Raw genomic sequence first — 13,705 nt, 5'->3', positions numbered from 1 at the left:
ATGGTGGCTAACAATCATCTGTAACTCCAGTTCCAGGGTATCTGATGCCTTCTTATGGCCTTTGTGGGTACTGCATGGCATGGGTGAACTTACATGGAGGCAAAACATTCATATACATAAAATAAAAAATAATAAATAAAATATTTTTAAAGGGTCCTGATAGAACCAGTCCTGGCCTTTCATCTTACCAGTGAGGAAATAACAGAAAAGCAAAATAAACTATCCAAGGTAATATGGCAAGCTAGTGATAGAACCAAGGTGGGAAATCCACAGATCTTGACTCCAATTCCAGTGTTCTTTCTCTCATCTCCCTCCACCCTAGTCTTACTCATGGGACAGATGGCAAACCCAAGACAGCAGGAAGCTCCCCAAAGCAGCACCCAGGGAAGCCTTCCTGCACTAATTAGAGGAGAAGTGATAACCTCATCCCAAACTCTGTCTAGACATAAAATTGAACATAAAGCTCTCTGAACCATGTACAGCCTAACTCGTAGCTGGCATGGAACATAAATACAGAGCCCCTATTTATTTCCTGCCTACTAACCACACTCATTCCACACAACCTCACAGTGAGTCTGTATGTAATTTTTGGCTAGACCAACGCATGTGACTTGGCCTTGCAGCTCCCAGGTGAAATTACCTGGATTGGGAGAACCTCTGAGCATACGTGCTGAAAAGAGGATTTTCAATTCAGCTGGGCATGGTGATGCATGCCTGTAATTCCAGCACTGAGGCAGAAGGACTGCTATGAGTTCAAGGTCAACCTGGGCTACACAGTGAGTTCCAGGTCAGCCTACAATGACTGTTTTAAATTTTAAAAATGTTTAGATGAAAGTGAAGACAATAATGATGGAGGTGGATAGGGAGTGGCACAGAGTGGAAGAACTGAATAAAAGTTCTGGCTGGGATGTGGTTCCAAGGTACAGCACTTGCCTCCCATATGTGAAGCCCTGGATTCATCCCAGAACAAGGGGAAGAGAAAGAAGAGAAAGGAGACGGGGGATGGTGAGGGAAGGAGGCAATTCTTGATGCCTTAGCTCCTTATCTAAGATTCCTAATTGCTTACAATCCCACTGAGCTCTGCTTCCTGGAAACAGTGGTAAATACAAACACACATTATGTGTGGGTCTGTTCACTCATTCTCTGAATAGGAGCATCCTGCCTCCCAGTCCATACTGCCTACAATATAATGCACTGATTAAACTCAGAGTCACACTTCCTGGCTTTAAAATGAAGCTTGACCACTTGCTGGCTATGAAGCTTTGGGCAAGTGCCTTAACTTATCTGGGCCTCGGTTTCCTCTTCAATCATAAACATGACCCTGCAGAGTTGTATAATCATTTTGGGAATGAATATAGGTTCCTAAAGCAACTGACTCACAGCAGTCCTCAGTAAATGCTAGCTGTGAGTACTTCAAGGTGCTGGGCCCTAGCATCTTGCCCTGTTGTCCCAGGCCCATTTTCCTCCAGATGGGAGAGCCTTTAGCTTGAATATATGTGTGTGTGTGGGGGTGCTTTTTCAAAGTCCCTTCCAGCCCTGAAAACTTATGAATATGTGGGGAAATGCTCACCACAGAGCACCCACATGAGGATGACCTTATTCATGAATTGGGACATCCCATGTACACTGGTTTTGGGGAACAGAAAGACACATTATAAACCAGGCCAGTCAGCATTCCCCAGCTAATTCCTGTGTACACACCAGTGGTAGGTGGCCAGCAGGAGCTGAGGGAGGGATCAGGAGTTATGTCCAGTAGCCTGCCACTCCCATGGCTCTTTTTAGCCTTATCAACTGCCATCCATCCCCACCCCCAGCTGCCCAGCTGGAGGCCAGTGGAGGCAGGGACCAAGATTGGGACCAGCTCTTTGGGTATGTAGGAGCATCAATAAAGAACTGGGCAGTCCTGGGGGCCAAGAATGTTGATGCTTCGCTGTCACACAGAAGTTTGCAGAAGGGTCAGAAGGTAGACTTGCACAGGTGCAAATCCAGTGTCATCTTTAGGTCCTGGCAATTTCTCAATTAAAGGAGTAGAAGAGATATCTTAGGACTCCTGCCCCACTTCCCTCCTCCCCTCTCTTCCACCACCTCACCCAAACCCAAGAATTCCTCCAATGCGCAGCCTTCTGGGCATCCCTGAGGAGGCCTAGGTGAGCCACAGCAGGCATGCATTGCAGCATAGTATTGTCTTTGCAACAGCTGCATAGCAGTTCTTTCTTCCCAACAGTATCAGCTTAGCCCAGTATTAAAAAGGGCCCCTAAGTACCACGGAAGAGCTTTGCGGAGGTGTGGAGAGCAGGTACAGGAGGGGGCGGGGTGGGGTGGGAAGAGTAGGGAGTAACCAGCCAGAATAGAGGTTTAGCTCTGCAAATGCATCCAAAGGCACTTGCAGAAATGAGGCAGGAGGGGCGAGAAACCAGCAATCCAATCCGGAAGCAAATTGCTTCCCTCACACTGGGCCCTTCCACTCTGTCCTCTTCCAGAGTGATGGGGCTGTGAGGAGGAGGGTGTGTGTGTGTGTGTGTGTGTGTGTGTGTGTGTGTCAGAGAGAGAGACAGGGAGAGAGAGAGAGAGACAGAGAGAGAGAGATCTGTGTCTGTCCCCTCAGCTTCCCTACCACAGACCGGCTACTCTGCAGATCAATGGCCTCTTTGTGGCATAGAGAAGCCTGGGAGCCAGGATATGCAGTCGGGGGAGGGGTGCAGGCTGCCTCTGGGATACCCCAGCACCAGACCCAGGCCTACTGCTGTTGGGATGCCCCCCCCACAGAACCCAGGAGGAGTACACTTCAGGGAGTTAATTCTCTGGGCGCAAAGGACACAAGGCCAATGTGGACAGTAGCCTGGCACTGGGCTGTGAACTGTGGGGCAGCCTTGGTCCCATACACTAGGAAAGACCAGGACAGAGTTCCCGCTCCCCACACCTGCTAGGTGGCGCTGGTCCAGCTGTGTTCAGCCCACTTGGGGCAGGCCCAGCAGCTTGGGGGTTGTTTGGAACACCGGCGGCTGTGTAGACTCAAGGACCCATGGAAGGAGGACAGGGACACAAGATAGTGGAATTCACATGGTCATTTGTTCATTCCTTCATTTATGCATGTTCTTTGAATTGGACAGAGGGACAATGACACTTCCTTAAAGGTCTAAATGTCCTTGCCCTTAAGAAGGCCACAACCTCAGAGAAGACTTGCATGCAGGAGATAGTCACCCAAGGTGGTGTGTGTGCACAGCTTCAGGACAGGCACAGCCAGTGTTGAGAATTCAGACTAGAAGAGGAGTAAGACTATGATGGGTTATCCTGGGCTGTATGCCCTGAGCAAACCCTGAGCATTCCTCTGGGACCAGGCGGGCACAGACCCTGTGCTCTGGAGTTCATGCACTGGAGGAAAAAGCCCTCATCACTGACTCCAGCCATCTACGCTCAGCCTAGGGATGCCTGCTCCAGTCCCAGCCAAGGATGAAAGGAGGGGAGTCTGTAGCCAGAAGAACATCAACTACATCCCCTCTTAGGTCAAAGCCGAGATGAGAAAGTTTGCCTAACATCCACATCTGGAGCACCATCAAAGCTGGGGTGGCCATCTTCCTCCAAATAAACTGGTACAAGTGGCAAAAAGCCCTAGTCTGTGTGCTGAGCATGGTGGATAGAGTAGATGCTAAGACCACTTCACAGAAAAGGAGTCTAAGGCTCAGGGTAGTTGAAAGGGACTGACCCAGAGTGCCACAAGACCATCTGCAGCAGAGAAAGGACTAGAATCCACGACAACCTGAGTGCCATACCTCTTCTGCTATAGGCACTGGTTGATTCTGTGGTCAAGACTGGTTGGCCTGCTACTGGGGAGACAGCAGGGGAGGGCAGCGATCAGAGGGGGACGGGTCCAGGCAGGCTAAGAAGCCTCTAGATGGGGCCCTTGTCATCTCTCAGAGCAGCTCATCCCAGACAGCCCTTTCTCCAAATCTGACCACGCTACTACCCGCTTAACATTCTGCTCATTTTGTCTGCTCCGACTCCAAATGTTTATCAACACATGCTGCAAAGTAATCAGCTCCTGGGAAAATACACACCAGGTAATGGATGCTGACAAGAGTGTCAAACAGATGTCCCCTCCCTGCCCCTCCTTCCGGCCTCCCTCCCAAACCCAGCCAGCACACCCAGAGAGGCTGCCACCGATGCGCCTCTCACCAGGCCACTTTCCAGACTTGCCAGGGAAGGCATTCCCCAGGGAGCCGCCAACACAGGAGACAGGGCCTGATGCTGTGGGGTCCAGCAGTGTAAAAGGTACTGTGCCAGGCTCTGCACACTCAATCTCATCTGGCCCTCATGTGCCCAATTTGCAGATACAGAAACTGAGGCCCATAGTAATGGTGAGCCAGCATGAAACAGTAGTAGGAGTGACAATCACTCTCCCTGCCCTTTCACTAGGCCATCTCCCTACCAGGCACTGGAACTTGAAAGCAGTTGCCTTCATGGCCTTTGGAATGGGTCTAAGGGTCTGGCCTCGGAGAACATAACAGACAAGTATTTGGGGACCTGCAATCTGCTTCCCGTTTCTGCCTAGCCAGATAGGAGGTGAGGTGTCCAGGTTGCAGGCTCAAGACTCAGCAAACTAGGGATTCTCCCTACAAGTAAGTGTGGAACAAGAGAGGACACTGAGGGAGAGGACATCCTTCTTTGTCCTTTCCTCCTCTCTTCCCCTGACACAGATCCTCAGGACGCATAAGCAGCCTGGACAGAAGGGAGAGGAACTGTGCAGAGCCGGGGAGAGCCCAAGCTGGACAGACCCCTCCCTAGGGCCTTTCTGGGGACTCTGGAATCAGCTATCTAAGGCTGGATGTCCTAAAGGAAATCGGTATTTGCTTTTCCCTCCAACACATTCAATTGCTCCTTTCATCTGACAGGGAGTTGTAAATGAGACTTTATGGGATTTCTAATGATGGCAGTTTCCCTTTATCAGCCTCCAATTCCCACTTCTCAACCAGGGTTGACTCCAGGAAATGTTTTGACCAGGAATCAAGACTCCAGCAGGCCCTCCCAGCAGGTCACTGCTTTCCATAACTAGGGCTGGAAATCATCAAACTGGCATCCAAGGACCATGGGAAGCTCACTACCAAGAAGTCAGCTCTGAGCTGCTGGCTACCTCCCAGATGGTGAACTTCACCTTCCCAGTTCTGTTTCCTCAGACATAAACTGTGAGACAATATTGCCTGCTCCACCCACCTACCCCAAGAGCTGCTGTGAGGCCCAAATGAGCTTACAGGCCTGAAAGGCCTTGGAAATATAAAAAAACAATCACCCAACCTGGTTTTGCTATGATTATTGCTGCTGTTGTGATTGTGTGTAGGTGCAGCGGGGAGAGCAAATGACAGGAACCTGCAGAGCTGAGGGTGAACTTGTATGTGTGCATGGGAAGGTGGAGTTTTCATATTTGCACCTGCTTCTAAAGGCAATAAACGAAGCAGTGAGAATGTGTCTATAAGTGTGTGTGTACACATTAAAGTGTCTTAATAAAATAATAGATAATATATTAAAAGACAATACAAAACTCCTACACACCAGACATTGATATGGATGCCCCTTTTAACCCCCATGACATGTCTGTAAGGAGGTGAGAAGGCCCAAGAGCCATCATCATATTACACATGTAGACAGCATTTACAACATAGGTGTGTCAGTGCTGGAAGGGGTATAGCTCAGATGAATCTAATGTAAAATCTATTCATCTTACCCAAGTAGCAGGGAAGGTCTCCATGTTTGCCAAAGTTTCTAAGCACATATTAGCATAAATGTCATGGAATCTAAATGTGCATGCACAAGTGTGTATGTGCAGATGCATATGGGTGCATACCCACCTCCCCACTCCTGGGCCAATTAGTATAACTGATCTTTGTGTATCAGCTGCCGGGGTTGAGTCCCAGCAGGCTCTAAGTGCCACTGCTGTGCAGCCATCCAGCCCACACAGACACAATGTGGTGACAGCAGTGTGCTCTGGAGGGGTGTGACACCCGACTCTTTGGAGCCACTGTCTGTGGCAGGTGGCAGGATCACTGCCAGAGGAAGGTGCAATTGATGGACTGAGTTAGGAGCTACAGAGGTGCTCAGCAGATGAGTGAGGTTCAATACCCTTCAGGATAAGACACAGCCAGCACTGCCATGTTTGAAGGACCTGGATGTGACCGGACAAAGCAGTGCCTGGTCCAGGCATCTTAGCACAATCTAGATGGGGGAGCGGGGTACTGCTGAATGGATAGGCCTTACTACAGTTTCTGGCTACCCTAGGAACTCACTCCAGGCTTCACAAGGCAGCACACAAACCCCAGTCAGTGGGGCACACACCTCCCCAGCCCCTCCCTCATACTCTGCTCTTGCACAGTCCTAGATGCCCTAAACACTCAGTCGCTCCCAGGTATCCAGCTTGTAAACCTCCTGCCTCTTTTCTTCTGCCTGATTTTGCTCCCAGCTTCACAAATGCCTGGTTGCACCATCCTCAGCCCCAGTGGGTTCTGCTTACCTCTGCAGAAATGCTTCCCGGCCCTTCCTAATCCTCTGAACTAGAGACAAGTCCCTGTATACCTGACATTCCTAGATTCCTAACTTTTTTCTGAGTCTACTTCCTTATTGATCCCTGACTACCCATTATGCTTTGTTCCCAGGAAGGAATGGAGTACAGCACCTGGTCACAGGTGGCCTGAAAATCTTTCTTTTCTCCATGCTGGAGATGGAACCTAGGGCTCCACACATGCTAGACAAGCATCTAACACTGAGCTGCAGCCTCAGCCCCCATAAATATTTCTTAAATAAATTATTATTTAAAGTCTGTTGTGAAACAGTGGTTACCTTAAACTCTCCATATATAAATTGTGGTGTCAATCCAAACAGGCTCTTGGGCTCTGAGGTCTTAAGACTAGAGAGAACCATTCTTGCCCATTCTTCCCCCATTTCCCCCTCCTGTACCCCACACTCACCCCAGTAGTGGCCATCATCCCTAACAGGTGTGAAGAGATGGAGTTTGTAGTTCACTTGCAAAGGCCCTGGGAGGTATCAGCACCATCTTATAAATGAGAACACCAACGCTCTGATAGGCCCAGTAGCTCATTAATGGTATGAGTGAGTTGTACTGGTTTGCCCATGACCTTCTTACCTTTAGCAAGTGTAACTCCCATGCCCTGGGATCACCTTGGGTCCTCACAGTTAGCAAATGGCTGATTCAGGATTCCAATCCAGTCCTCCTGACTCTAGATCACACCATCTTCCCACTAACCTGCCTACTGCCCCAGCAACAAAGCAACACGTGGTCTGCATTTGCTCAAAACTCAATTGCCTGCATGGGCGCTGCCTACAATTTGGATGTCACCCCAGGCCACTTGCCCCCTTCCTGGAGCACCTCTTCTCAGAGGTATGTGCTCAAGGAGTTCAGAGCATTAATATTAACCTAAATCAAATATAATTCAGAGCTCATTTCTGCAGGAAAAGCACTTTTCATAATATAGAAAAATTTAAATCTATTATTAAAGTAACTTCATAATGATATTAAAGTAAATTTTTAAATAAAATTAAAATTACAAAATCTTCCCCCACAAATTATTTTCATTTTCCTACATTGCCTTCCCTTCTTTCTCCCTGGAGCTGCCTGTTTTTATGGAGCTGTGATGCAGTATATGACTTGGACTTGTTCTTTTTCGCTTCAGACTATAGAAACCTGATACGGATTTTCTTCTTTCAAGATTCTCTGTGTCACTAACATCTTTCATTAGGCCAGATCACAGGGAGCCTGGGCATGGGTGGCACCTCTGTAAAGGACTCTTCCTTCAGCAGGGGTTCCAAGCTCAGGACCCCAACTGGGTTTCAGCAGCTTGCCATGTATACAGTGTCCTTTCACAGATGTGTGGGCTCCCTCCCAGCTGGAAGGACACAGCTTTCCTCAGATCCTTCCTGGAAGAGGCTGAGGCCCAATGAGGCTGAGAGCCCCAGCACTGGGGTCCAGCCTCAGCTCAGCACTCCTAGGGCAAATGTCCAGTGTGCCTTTCTCTGTTGGGTGGGAGCAGAGCTGGTAGATGCTCCTCTCCTCTCTCCTCTCCCCTCCCCTCCTCCCCTTCCCTCCCCTCCTCTTTTCTTCTCTTCCATTCTTGATTTCAAATCGCTCTCAAAAAGTCCACCCCCTGGCTGAGAAGTCCCTATGTATAATTTCCCTGACCCCTAGATGCAAGATGGATGAAGTTCTCTTCCCAAGCTCTACCTAGCACCGTTCCCACACTCATGATCTAAGCTCACTGATCTATGAGACACTCATGTAACCTTCTTTGGGGCACCACTGTAGATCTTTAAGAACTCCCACCCAAGGCAGGCATGCTACCTCCAATCACATGAAATCTCTAGGATTCTGAGTGGTAAGGTGAAGGAATGTTAGGAGGGCCTCCTAATCAAAAGCAGAAAATGTACTAACTTTCCTCCCAGACTTCATTCTTTCTGGAGAATTGGAAGGTTCAAAATGAAGCAGGGATATAGTTCAGTTGGTAGAGTGCTTTCCTAGCATGCATGAAGTCCTGGGTTCAATCCCCAGCACCACATAAACCAGGTGTGGTGGCACACACCTAATATCCTAGCACTCAAGAGGTAGAGGCAGGAGAATCATAAGTTCAAGGTAATCCTTGGCTACAAAGTAAGTTTGAGGCCAGCCTGGACTAAAAATAAATAAATAAAAAACCCTTAGACTCCAGTTCCACCAGCCATTGAGGTCCCTGGGACACCCCATCCCATAAAGTAAGGCTGGCCTCCTGAAGCCATCTTGGTTTCCCTTTGACACACTAGATCATTGGGCCTGGGGGTGGGGTGCAGCAATGTTCAGCTGATTTGTTCGCAAGAGCAGTTGATAGCTAAGGCAATGGGGTGGCTCTGCAGCCATCTCTGTAGGAATAATAATAATTAAATGTTGCTAAGCACTGAGGGATACAGAGGCACCATCATAATCACCACAGCTACCATGGTGATAATAGTAATTAGGGGCTGTGGTTTTCCAGCTCCCCCCAGGAGCACAGCCTAGGGTGACGTTGGTCTGTCAGGTGAGGGAAGTGGGTGCCTATGACAGGGAGAGCATCTCTTGTCAGCAAGAGCTTTGGCCATACTTCCTACATAGAATTCCTGTTCCTGCGCCTGTTCCTCCTTCTCTGTCATCCTTTTCCCCTCCTCTCATACCCTCAGTCTAAACTTTTTTTACACTGAGGGTTGGGGACCCAGAAAGGAGTAACCCCTTATTAAGCATAACACTCCAACATATTTTCTCCTGCCAACAATTTCAGGGTTTGGGGGAACCCTGAAGATTTCATAAGGTTCTCACATCAAAGTGAGCATTATTAGCCAATTACTGAATGACACAGAGGGGCCTGGGAGATGACCGTGAGGGGAAGTCATTATTGTGTTGACTTTGGGCCTTTTCCAAGCCTAACAGCTGCCTGTCTGAAAGAGCCTGCGGAAGCTGAGAGAGGGCTTCTGGGAGAGTGTGCTAGAGAAGGCTCCTTCCTTAGGGCTTACTCCCAAACTCTGACTAGGTGTAAAAGGCAGACCCAGCTACCCACTCTTGGAGTGGCCTGCAGTTGTCAGATCTCACAGCAAGGAGGGGAAGTGGGTCTCACCCAGCGCCCATGCCAGGGCAAGATCCCACTGAAAGCATTCCTGATAAATGGAGCACAGTCTCAGTGGGAAAATGACATAGCATTCATTCCCTTGTCACTCAGCTTGGATCTTCCCCAGACTAAACTAAATCCAGCTTCCCCTAAGTAAATGTCCTTGGCTCCATCTGGTCCTGACTTCCCTGAGAAAGTGCCCACATCACCACATCATGTGTGCGCCTTTTGCCTACAGGTGCTGGGAAATCACTAATCGCCCCTCTCTTCCACTCTCTCTGGCCTGCCTACTTGTGAAATCTGAAGCCACCTTCCAACCTCTCTCTGCAGGTAACTCCAGCTCCCACCTCACTATAGTGACCTTATTCCACGGCTTTCTGCCCCAAATTTCCATCTCCTCTGCTCTCTTCGCCTTCTCTCCAGGCTCAGAGATAATTGCCTTATCTTCTTTCCACCCCTGGTCCTACTGTCCCCACTCCTCTCCAGGGCTTGCTCTATAAATGATAGCCCCTTTCACTTCCTCCACTTGCTTCTCCAGCCCCTTGCTGCCCAGTAGCTCTTTCCCCTCTGACTGTAGGATGCTTGGTAGTGTTTGATTTCCTACCTAAAAGGAGAAAGTAAGCTTGGCCTGTCTTGCTAACCCTCTCCAAGCTTCTGGTCATCTTACTCACTCTGACATACCAGACTTCTAGGACACCCACTGCTTCCCCTTGCTCCTCATCCCCTTTTGATCTGGGTTCTTCCTCTCCTTGGAGTTCAACACTATTCTCCCAAAGGTCACTGGTGGTTTAGCCACTCCTTCCAAAGACCCCTCTGATCTCTGCCTGTATCTGTAGCATTAGGCACTATTGGCAGCAGCCTCTTCTCCTCCTCCTCTTCCTCTTCCTCCTTTTCCTCTTTTTCCTCTTTAGTTAAATTCTCTCCTCACTGGCTTCCATGACGACCCACTCTCTCTGCTCCCCTCCTCCTTCACTGACCAATCGTCATCTGTCTGTCCTACCCACTTCATTGTCAGATTCACCTCCTGAAAGCACAACTCCAGCAATTCCTAATAAGCACTTCTCTGTTCAGAAATCTCCAATGGCTCACTATTGCCCTAAAAAGAAAAGCATGGAATTGCAAAATCGTGCAACTATATGCAATCATAAGATATAATGTAATAATCTGTCAAGAGTCTCATTTTTTTAATCAGTCAAATCTTCAAAGTCCATTAAGAATACTTCTCAGAAGGCCAATGTTTACAGTGCACAAAAATGGCATGCTCTTTAAACATGGCTCTTATTGAAGCAGGGAACTGAAAGCCAAAGAAATTCTAGGGTTCTCAAAACACAATTTGAAACCCAGTGAGCACATTAACTTTCTCAGGCTGCAGATGAGAAAACTGAGGCCCAACAAGGGGATTTCAATTGGCAGAAAGGGGTACAGGGTACAAATGAGTGTATGAACACGTTTTTCATGCTTCTCAGGTGCTGGGCATGGTCTAGGAACTAGGGCTACAGAAGAGAACAGATTAGGTATGGCCCTGTCCTGGAGGACATGACAGCCTCCTGAGGAGTAAACAGAGCATTGTAAACAATTACTGACGTGGCTGCAGGAAAGCGAAGAGAGACTTGGGAAGGGGGAGACAAGCCTGGTCTACCATAAGAAACTGATGCATAAAATGGGGCCAAAAGAAAAAGTAACTGACCAAAAAGAGGGGGAAGAATTGCAGAGGCAAGTTTGATGACCAGCATCTCAGGAAAGCCCAGGGTCTACTACTCAAAGGCCTGGAACAGGGGGACATGAAGCTTCAAAAGTAGGCAGGGTCCCCACAGACCTTTCTGAGACTTCGACACTGGCCTCAGAATCCAGTAGCCAGCAAAGAGTTCTCAGGCATCAAGCTGATCATTTGCATTAAAAGATCACCTGTTGCTAAATGCCATGTAGTATCCTGGTTTGGATCCTAAAGCAGAAAAGAGACATTAGTGAGAAACCTGGGGAAATGCTACAGTTTGTTTAATAGAGATATAACCAATGCTACGTGGGCCATACAGAAGCCATTTAGGAAAGTGGATAAGGGCCAATGAAAACTCTGAACCATTTTTCTGCTTCTTTTTGTAAATTCAAACCTATTTCAAAATAAAATATCCTTTAAACTGACAGTATTAGCATTCACTGTCTATATCATGCTTGCATATAGTATATATCCCTCTGTCAAAGAGTTACAAAATCAACATGGGAAGACAGATTACACAGAATAACGATGACTAACACTAAAACAGTTTTCTCTATACACTAGACATTGTTCCATGTTTAATTCATTTAATCCTCACAATCCCAGGAGGTAGGTGGTGATATTTACTCCTATTTTATAGATAAGGAAGCTGTACATTAGAAGTTCGGTAGAAAAGGTGACAGTTGACCTCAGCCCTAAAGGATGGATCAGAGTTGAACCTGGGGAGACAGAAGAATTTCAGGTGGATAACCTGTACAACTGTGTGGATCAAACTTGTCCAAAGGCACACAGTTACTGAGGGCCCAGAGCTAGAATTTAAGAATTTGAGTTCAGGAGCTGAAGAGATGGCTCAGAGGTTAAGAATACTGGCTGCTTTTCCAGAGGGTGTGGGTTCAGTTCCCAGCACCCACATGGTAGTTAACAACCATCCTTAACTCCAGTTCCAGGGGCTCTGACACCCTCTTCTGGCCTCCACAGGCACTACATAACACTGGTGCACCTACATACATGCAAACAAAACACTCACAGACATAAAAACAAAAATAAACAAGCAAATAAATAAAAGTTTTAAAAAATAATTTCAATCCAGCACTAGCTATGGTACTGCACAGCTATAACCCTAGGACTTGGGAGGTGGAGGCTTGAGGACCAGAAGTACAAGGCCAGCCTCAGCATAGTGAGTTTGAGGCCAGTCAAGGCCACCTGAGGCCCTGTCTCAAAAAAAAAAAAAAAAAAGAAGACTTTGAATCCAGGCATTCCAGTTCCAAAGTCCCATGTGCCTGATCAATACATTTCCTCCTCCCCTCGGTGTGATCTGACTACGCTGCCAAATGGCATCACAAGGACCACACAGAAATCACAAGCACAGGGACAAGGATGACAACAGCAGAAGTGAAGTAATGTCATTACATAAGATACAGATGAAGCAGAATCATCAGGGTTTGCTTTAGAGCTGGAATATGAACATTAAGAGGGGCAAGAATGATAGCTTAAGAGCTAGATCCACAGGCTGTCCTCCAGATACTTGGTCTTGTTTTCCTTCCCACCCCTGAAGAAAACCTTTCAGACCTTTCACAATCTAACTGCACCTACCTGTCCCTTTCTCTCATACTTCCTCAGAATGCAAAACAAACCAGACCACTTGCTGTTCCTACGAAAGCAGAACTCTCCCACCTTCATTCACCTCCACACACTTGCACTGGGTTGTGTCAGCCACCTGAAATTCTCTCTTCTGCTTCCCTGGGTTCAAACCTGGTCCATCCTTCAGGGCTAGAGTCAACTGTCACCCCTTTAAACAATCTTCCTCTGTTTGGAGTTGAGGGTTGTCTGAAATACTGCCTCAGTCACTTGCCTTCATCTTCACCATCCTTAAGCAGCCATGTCCCTACCGTGAAGACACATCCTCTCTGGACACCTCTTTAAGTGTAACAGATCCAAGAAGCCTCAAGAATGTGGAGAGGGTAGGAGAGAAAGACCAGAGTATTGACAGATCTTGGTGCATCTGGAACTGCCCCCCCCCTCCCCAGCCCATCCATCCAGCTCCTATCAAGGAGCTCAATTTGGCCTTGGCCCTTTAAATATGTGCCAGCCAGATCCCTGGCTGCCAGACTGGCTACCACATGCTAAATTTGACAGGGCATTCCCCAGCTTAAGACTCTCCTGTGTCTCCCTGGCTTGATTTAGAGACCTGACCTTACCTCAAGCTGAGGCTCCGTTAGGATCCACCATTTGTGGGACCCTCCGCCATGCCCTGGCTGGTGCTCACCTATAGCCCTTCCTGGTTCTAACCTCTACCTTAAATCCAGCTGCTGGTGGGCCTCCCCTTCCTGAGCTTACCTGTATGTACTTACCTGTGTTTGTTTGATGCCTCCACCAGCCCCTG

The sequence above is a fragment of the Nannospalax galili genome, unplaced genomic scaffold (genome assembly GCF_000622305.1).
Source record: "Nannospalax galili isolate Female #2095 unplaced genomic scaffold, S.galili_v1.0 scaffold229, whole genome shotgun sequence".
NCBI classification, from domain to species: Eukaryota; Metazoa; Chordata; class Mammalia; order Rodentia; family Spalacidae; genus Nannospalax; species Nannospalax galili.
Note: the sequence above shows the minus strand (reverse complement) of the source record.